This window comes from Haliaeetus albicilla, chromosome W (assembly GCF_947461875.1).
Source record: "Haliaeetus albicilla chromosome W, bHalAlb1.1, whole genome shotgun sequence".
NCBI lineage: Eukaryota > Metazoa > Chordata > Aves > Accipitriformes > Accipitridae > Haliaeetus > Haliaeetus albicilla.
Genome location: NC_091515.1, coordinates 13783401 through 13791784, shown reverse-complemented (window position 1 = coordinate 13791784; position 8384 = coordinate 13783401).

Genomic DNA, 8384 nt, shown 5'->3' with positions numbered 1-8384 from the left:
GTCCTGCCTCCAGACCCCCTGCCCCTCTTCAGCCTCTACTCCCTGTTTACAGCTCTCTGTTGCCAGTCACCACCAACCCCCTGCCATAGCCGCCACGTGCCAGCAGACACATCCCCAGCTGCAAGCTGCTTTTGACCCAAAGGCGTGCTTTGTTCCCGTGACTGCACAGGGAGGGAGTGTGGGGCTCTGCCGTTCCCTGGTCTACCCGCACATGGCTCCTTGATGCCTCGGTCCTGCTAAGGCCTATGCATCAGGTTCGGGGTGGCCTCAAGCCTAGGCAGGTCTGGCTTCTCAGTTCTGCTTCTTACCGGGCCTCCTGTGGAAGGGAGGATGCTCTTCTGGCAACATAAGTGGCACACAGCAACTTTTCCACCTGAGACTTGACAAAGGCTCCAACGGAGGTCCAGGGGAATTGTCTTCTGAGCAGGCTCAAAGCCTCCCTGAGCATTTTCTTTGCCAGCTTCATGTGCCCCATATGCCAGCAGACCTGCACAGGAAAAGGGAAACATCCTGATATGGACTAGTTGCCCAGGAGACTGCAGGAATCTGCAAGTGGCTGGAGATGCCAGGGATATCCCCTGCAACTGGGGAAGGCATCCAGCTCTGTCCCCCAGGAGATCCCTCCAGACCTGTCTGTCTCTTTACCTCCCCTTTGAGGCTGAAGAAGGTGGCCTCTTCAAAGCAGGCTATCACATTCACTTTCTTCTCTGCTGAGTTCCTCAGGACCTCCACTTCATTCAGCTTCATGAGGGCCTTTGCACAAGTGTAGCGTTCGCCACATATCAAGGTGCCGCGATTAGATCACTGGTCGGCCCGGACCAGGGAAAGAGACAGATAACACACACAGTGTGAGCGCCAACTTCCGCCTTTTATTGCGCAGTTAATTCCTTTTATACTAACAAGGGTAGGCGGGATTACAGACACATCATAAGGCTGCGACTAACCCTCTAACTTTCCATGACATCGCGAGATCTTCCGAACGCCGAACCCTACATCTCTCCCCTCCCTATGACGAGTTGGCTTCTATTGTTATGAACAATTCCACACAAAGAAATAACTATGTAAAGTACTATGAGTATAAACATATCTCTACAACTAAGTTGAAACACTATCTTAAACACCCGTAAATGTCCCATTTACCCTGCAGAACAAAAAGCTCCTTTACAGAAATTCACACAAGAGGTAGATTGAAAGTTAAGGCTTGGAAAGAATTACTTCTATTACTCTATAAAGTTTATCGTTGGTGCGCTGATGTTAAGGCTTAATGTCTGAGGCACCTGGATTCCTGGCTGCGAGCTCTGACAGCCCGATCCCATAAAGGCACGTATTGATGGACTCTGAGAGGGACGTCATCCAGATACACATCAGGGTCCCCCAGTTGGCTTTGCATCCACTGCCAGAAATTTGTAGCGGATACCCAAGGTGTCACAAGCCAGGAAAGGATGACAGCGATCTGTAAGGAAAAACACTCAAACACTACAAGGTTAGGGCAGGACGAACCATACGACTAGGAACCCATTTCAGTAGCCCTTCAGGTGTCTGTACACAGGCATACCCTCGCCCGAGACAACGCAGCTCAAACGGCCCTTCCCATTGGCGTGTCTGAAAGTCACGCATGCGGACCAACGGGTAGGGACCTTTCTCTTCCGTGTTCGTAAAGTGTCGTTGCGCCGCCGTCTCTTCCAGATCCCCTCGAACTGTCTGATTTAATGAAGTTAACGCAGTCAACAGAAGACGCTGTGTACGGAGAGCAGGTGTGTTATCTTGTAACCAGGAGGGCTCCTCCTGCTCCCCCTCCCTAAGCCGATCGAGTAAGGTCTTTAAAGTTCGATGTGCTCGTTCTACAATGGCCTGGTCGGTGCTATTATAAGGGATGCCATTTTTACTTATACAATACTCTAATTGGTACAATACCCCGTTTCACGCGACACTATCTTATTCTCTATTGGCTGCGCAAACTCCTTCACGAGGTGTCCAGCAGTTACTGATCTCATTCTTCAGCATCCAGGTGTTGTTTGTCAGGCTCTTCTTATCTTCCTTTTTCCCAGCGTACAAGGACACAGCGTCCTTGTCTGCTCCAGTATTTTGTAAACTTATGCTTCGTTCCCACATAACGGCTGGATTGCTCACATGCCTTCGCCCAGCCAAGAAATCCTCAACAATTCCCCCTTTTTGTTTTTGAGCAATGCAGGCTTGTTTAGTAACTTGGGATGCCATTTTTTTCTCAACAAGCTGAACAAGGTAAAATTATTACAATAGCTAAAATCACAATAACTACAACAATGCCCATAGCTCTTTAAGCCAACCCGTTACCCCTAATGACCCAAACCATGAGGACTATGAGGAAGATGAACCATCCATACATTCTTGTGCCGTCTTGCTCCGCGAACTCAGCCCAGCAATCGGTAGGTGCCAGCTTTCCGTGGGCATCCCCACAGAGGCAACGATGGCCTCACCGTACACCAGCCCGATGCTCTTCGGAAAATCCCGGTATCTATACATTTGCAGAGGAACGGGTTTTAGCACACGTGGCCAGCGGGTGCCAAAAGTCTGCCTCAGTTGCAATCTATGACGCATGCGCTTGCTGGCCAGGCGCGCTGCACGAGTCATAGCCATCTTGTCTATTGGTTCATGGGCTTTATGATGCGGTTGCGGTGCACAGAGAATCTTGACCTGTTATGTTAACCAAGGTGACCTATACATTAGTTTTTGGCTGAGGTGGTATTCATATTGCCACACCATCTATGATGCTCCGGATGATGATGGTCGTGCAAATTCAACAGGAGTCCGTCGTGGTCCTGTATCTGTGGAAACACAATCAACCTCGTTCCCAGGTTATTAATGGAAATAAACCTTACCCCTAATTTTGGCTTTAACTAACTTTTACGTTTACCCCACACTGTCTTCCTGTAATCACACTATGTTTAATCAAATTATGCTTAACACACTTTTTACCTAAAGCAAGTTCTATATACAATAAGGCACGCTGTTCTAAAAACCTCTCTGAAGGACTCAATGTCCACTAGTCCTCTAAAGTGTAATACTCTATTAGTCAGAATCTGTTGGATCAGTGGCTCCAGCACCCGCCGGTGCCGTCCCAGTTGCCACTGGGACAATGTCTTTAATTTCTCAAGGACTTTCCAGTGAAACACCCCGTCCCAGTTGCCACTGGGACAATGTCTTTAATTTCTCAAGGACTTTCCAGTGAAACACCTCCCATCCTTTTTTTTTTTTTTTTTTTTTTTTTTACTCTCCTCCAATGCCTCTCCCTCTCGTCTGCAGTGGCTACTGCAGGCAGCTCCGCGTCTATCGCGGGCGCAGTTGGTTTCACCGTCTCTGGTTCCGAGAGGCGGGATGGATTAAAGGGTGGTGGTGGTGGGGTGGATGGTTCTGCTCGGGGGCCGGCCGCGGCTGGCAGCGGCCATTCCATGGCCGGCTGACACGCGCCGCTGCAAGTGGGCGGAAGGGGGGGGGCGGAAAAGGAGGAGCCGAGGGAGGGGCCGGAGGAAGCGCCGGAGGGGGTGCAGCTGACGGCTCAGCAGGCACAGGCTCAGTCCAAGGCTCAGGAGGCTCAGTCCGCTCTCCCGGCAAGGGCGCCTGATTTCCCCCCGCGGGGGGGTGTTTCCTCCTCTGCCACAGTCTCCAACCCCCGCTGCCTCCCAGTTATCCCCTCCGCGGGTGGCCGTTCCTCCCACTCTCTCAACTAACGGTACAAATCTCCCTTAACATCCCCCGCCTGGATCCCAGTCCAAGAGGCATTCCTCCAAATCCTTCCGAACCTCCCGCCGTAACTCCCCCCATGGACACCGCAGAGGGGGCTCGTCCGTCCCCGCTGGTACCGTCCCTACAGGAAAAAACCTCCGTCTCTGCCGCACCCTCCGCGTCCACGCTCTCAGTCGGAGATGGACCGCTCTGTGAGCCCCGCTCCACAGCCGCCCACTCCGTCTGAGTTTGACTCACTGTCCCTGGGGGCACTGCCCCCCCGTTGTTTTTGAGGCGGCACTTCATCCGCAAACAAAACAGCTCGCGCCGCTGACCAACGCTCCCCAGCTTTCCGTCCTGCCGTAACTACCTCCTCCACTTTCCCCCAAGCTTGTAATCGTTCTGCAGCTCCGCGCTCACCTGCGAGCGCCGACTGGAGCAACAGTTCCCGAATCTCTCCCCAATTTGGGGGACTTAATACTTCTTTGGGAGAGCCCATCCCTCCCCGGCGCAGCACCCATTGGATGCATTCGCCCGTGGGGCCCCTCCTAATCGTTCCGTGAGCACCCACCTCATCAGCCAACACTTTCAACACCTGAATCACTTGCGCAAGTCCCATCGTCGCCTAGGCAACCGATCACGTCGGGGTCACCATTATGTAGCGTTCGCCACATATCAAGGTGCCACGATTAGATCACTGGTCGGCCCGGACCAGGGAAAGAGACAGATAACACACACAGTGTGAGCGCCAACTTCCGCCTTTTATTGCGCAGTCAATTCCTTTTATACTAACAAGGGTAGGTGGGATTACAGACACATCATAAGGCTGCGACTAACCCTCTAACTTTCCGTGACATTGCGAGATCTTCCGAATGCCGAACCCTACACACAAGCACACAGAGAGCAGGTGAGTGTGGGTGCAGAGTCCACGGCCAGTCTTGTCCTCCCTCATGATTGCCTTTGTCCTCCCTCATGATTGCCTTCAGCATCTGTCTTAAGAGGGCCTGTTTCTCCCCCTGGTGATGCCTGCCCAAACACAGTCACACTGTCTCAGAGCACAGACAGGCACCAGTGATCCTTCAGACCGCCTCCCTGCTAATGCCCCTCATGCTAAGGGCACAGTGCCTTGTGTGTCTTGCCGCAGAAGAGGCAAACCAGAGGAAAAAGGCAGGGTCTGACCCCAGCATTTCCCTTCCAAGGCCCCGCGAAGGCATGCCCTAGTGCAACAGCAAAATTGTCCTGCCCAGAGCCAGGCAGGACTGTGCACAGTGGGTGCTGGCAAGCAGGGCAACTCACCATGTAGCTGTTGGAGACATGCAGGTAGGCAGCCGCAGACTCCAGAAGGTAGTAAAAGGCTCTGGCAGCATCGCCCATTGCCACGTAGTGGCGAGCCAAAGGCACAAGCACTTCACAATGGCTTTGCATTCACATGAGCATGTGCCACTGTGCCTCCTGTTGGTCTTTCTGGGCAGCTCAACTGTCTGTTCGCTCTTTGCTAGAAACCATCTTGCCACACCAGTCAGAGGACGGTTCCCAGGGGAAGAAGAGAGCAAAGAATACACGGGCATCACCTGTACTGCTCTTTCTCTCCACAGAGATGGCATCAAAAGCCCTTTGTTCAAAGCAGAGCATGAGGCCATGGGCAGGTATGACCCGTACAGGTGCTTTGTAGGTAGGGAGAAAAAGACAAGCTGGGCTTTCTGTCACCTCTTCCCACAGGCAAACCACCCGAGTCCCCAGGGTGGGTTTTCCCCTGCAGATTTTGCAGTGCTACTCTGTAGGAACTGGAAAGCAAGGGCTGCTCCAGTGTAGTGTGACGATCGCTCTGAGCCCATGGGCTTCCTCAAGCACTCCCTCATCTCCATGGCCATCTCCTCCCAGCTCCCACCCCACAGAAAGCCTCTTCCCTAAGCTGCAGTCACAACCGGCAGCCAAATGCCAGCGCTTCCTTTGTCTCCTCTGGACACCCTGAGCTCACTGCCTTCCAAAATCATCAAAACCTTGTCTGCTCACCCAAAATCCTCCTCCAGGAAAGCCTGCTGCTGCTGCACAGCACCTGCAGCATCAGGAAAGAAAAGAGGGGGTTAGACACCACCTTGCATACCATGGGGGAAGAGCTACTCTCCCTCTCCCAGCAGGCTTGCAAGGATCCTTGCAAGGGTCCTGACACACTGCGGAAAGTCTGCAGTGGTTGTCCTCACCTCCTGGGCTTGTCCCTAGCAGATCTCCTCCCACCCCATCCCCAGCGCAGCCCCCCTGGGGTCCTGGAGGGCCCAGGCTGTGGAGCATGGTGCACAGCATACCCTCAGGGGCGTGGGTCCTATCCCTCTTCAGCTGTTCTCCTGCAAGCACCAAGGCCTCCCAGCTGTGTGAGTCGCCCTGGTCAGCAGGGCCCTGACAGCTCCCTCCCTCCTGGGTACTGGTGACAACAAAGCAGTGGAAGGCAACAAAGTCCCCTTGGCTGCAGCTCTTGCATTTGTGCGCGTGCTGCTCCAGGAAGGTGGCACACTTGCGGTGCAAGGCGACCTGCTGTCTCTCGGGCCACAGCTCGTAGGCAGCCTCCTGCAGCAGTGGGACACAGAAGACCAGCATGCCAGACTGCTGCTCCACGGTCTTCTTGCTTGGAGAGGGTCTCTCCACACCTGCAAGGCAAAGGGCCTTTGCATCAGCCCGAGCTAGGGCCAGGGCTCAGGGCCGTCCCAGCTGGGGCATGAAAGTCATGCCTTTGGTAAGCAGCCTTAGCAGCAAACCAGCGCTGCTGCGCATCAAGGCCTTGCCTTGCTGATGCTAGCACAGCCTTGGGGGCACAGTGCTCAGCTCTGCTCCAGGCAGGAGCTGGGGATGTTGCCGCCAGCCAAAGCAAGCCCCGGCCAGCGCTTTCTCCTGGCTCTTGGCAAGGCAGTCCCCAGCCTCCTGAGCTTCCCCTGCTGCAACACAGGGGAATCAAAGCTGAATAAAAGCCTCTCGAAGGCCCTGGGGCACTCTGGAGAGCATCTTTGATCTGGATGCTGCAGGCAGCTGGGAGAGGATATCGGTGATTCCACATGCCCTCCCGTGCCTGTGCTATGAGCAGCACTTGAAGGCAGAGGAGCAGAGGCATTTGGGACAGCTGGTAGGAACTTCCCTCCAGCTCAAAGCTAGTGTGCTTTGAGACTGACTTGTGAGATCTTTGAACAAGCCATCCCAAACAGCCATGCCTGCCTGAGCTCCACCCAGCCATCGCTGGGGCTGGGGGGAAGTGCACCATGTCCTGGAGAGCCCCACCAGGACACAGCTGGGAGCTCCCTTGGCCACCTTAGTGCTACCACTTACCACTCTGCCTGCTGAGAGGTACCTGGCCCCTTGGTAGGATCTTGGACATCTTCTGGCACCTCTGTGGTTTTCAGCCACTTAAGGATGTTGTCACTCACCAGCATGTCCAACAAGCAATTCATCTTGTGCCTGACGCCATCAGGAAGGATGTGCGACAGCAGCTGGGTGGTAAACACCGGCCCGATGATAGTTGCAAACTTCGAAACCATCTGCTTCAGCAGCTTTATCCAGTCCAACTGGGCCAGCACAATCTCTGTCCAAAAGAAGCAACACCTCTCTCTCTCTTGCCTGTTCCCCATGCTGAGGCTGGAAAGTCTCAACACACAAAATGGGGTAGACTTTGGCCTCCTCTCCTCGGCACTGCACCTGCTGGGTGTCGTGGTTTAACCCCAGCCAGCAACTAAGCACCATGCAGCTGCTCACTTACTCCCCCCCCACCCAGTGGGATGGGGGAGAAAATCAGGAAAAGAAGTAAAACTCCTGGGTTGAGATAAGAACGGTTTAATAGAACAGAAAAGAAGAAACTAATAATGATAATGATAACACTAATAAAAGGATTGGAATGTACAAATGATGCGCAGGGCAATTGCTCACCACCCGCCAATCGACACCCAGTTAGTCCCCGAGCCACGATCCCCCACCCCCACTCCCCCCAGTTTCTATACTAGATGGGACGTCACATGGTATGGAATACACTGTTGGCCAGTTTGGGTCAGCTGCCCTGGCTGTGTCCTGTGCCAAGTTCTTGTGCCCCTCCAGCTTTCTCCCTGGCTGGGCATGAGAAGCTGAAAAATCCTTGACTTTAGACTAAATGCTACAGAGCAACAACTGAAAACATCAGTGTTATCAACATTCTTCGCATACTGAACTCAAAACCTAGCACTGTACCAGCTACCAGGAAGAAAATTAACTCTATCCCAGCTGAAACCAGAACAGTATCCACCCCTTATTCTATACCATTGACATCATGCTCAGTTCCCATACCTTTAGTTACATCCTGGTCAATCATCATCACCTTTCCATCCCTTTGAGACATATGAACAATGATATATATAGATATGTATATATGTATACACACACAGAGATATCATTCCTTTAGTTTATGGGTTATGTTCATAAAATGTTTGTTGAGTTCATTTAGTTCCTGACTCTGGGCTCCATCTGTCATACCAGTCTGTCTGGGCAGGAGGGATGGTGCAAAGTCCTCTCAGTCGGTAGAGCAGAATTGGGCTTCAGTGCGGTGTGACGAGCAGGTGACATTTGACACAGCAGGAGGATGGTGTGCACCGTTGGATTGTTGCATGCTGGAGTCAGTTCTGGTTCCATCACTACTGCGCTTTGCTCAGTTTTATCACAGTTCTTTCTTGCTT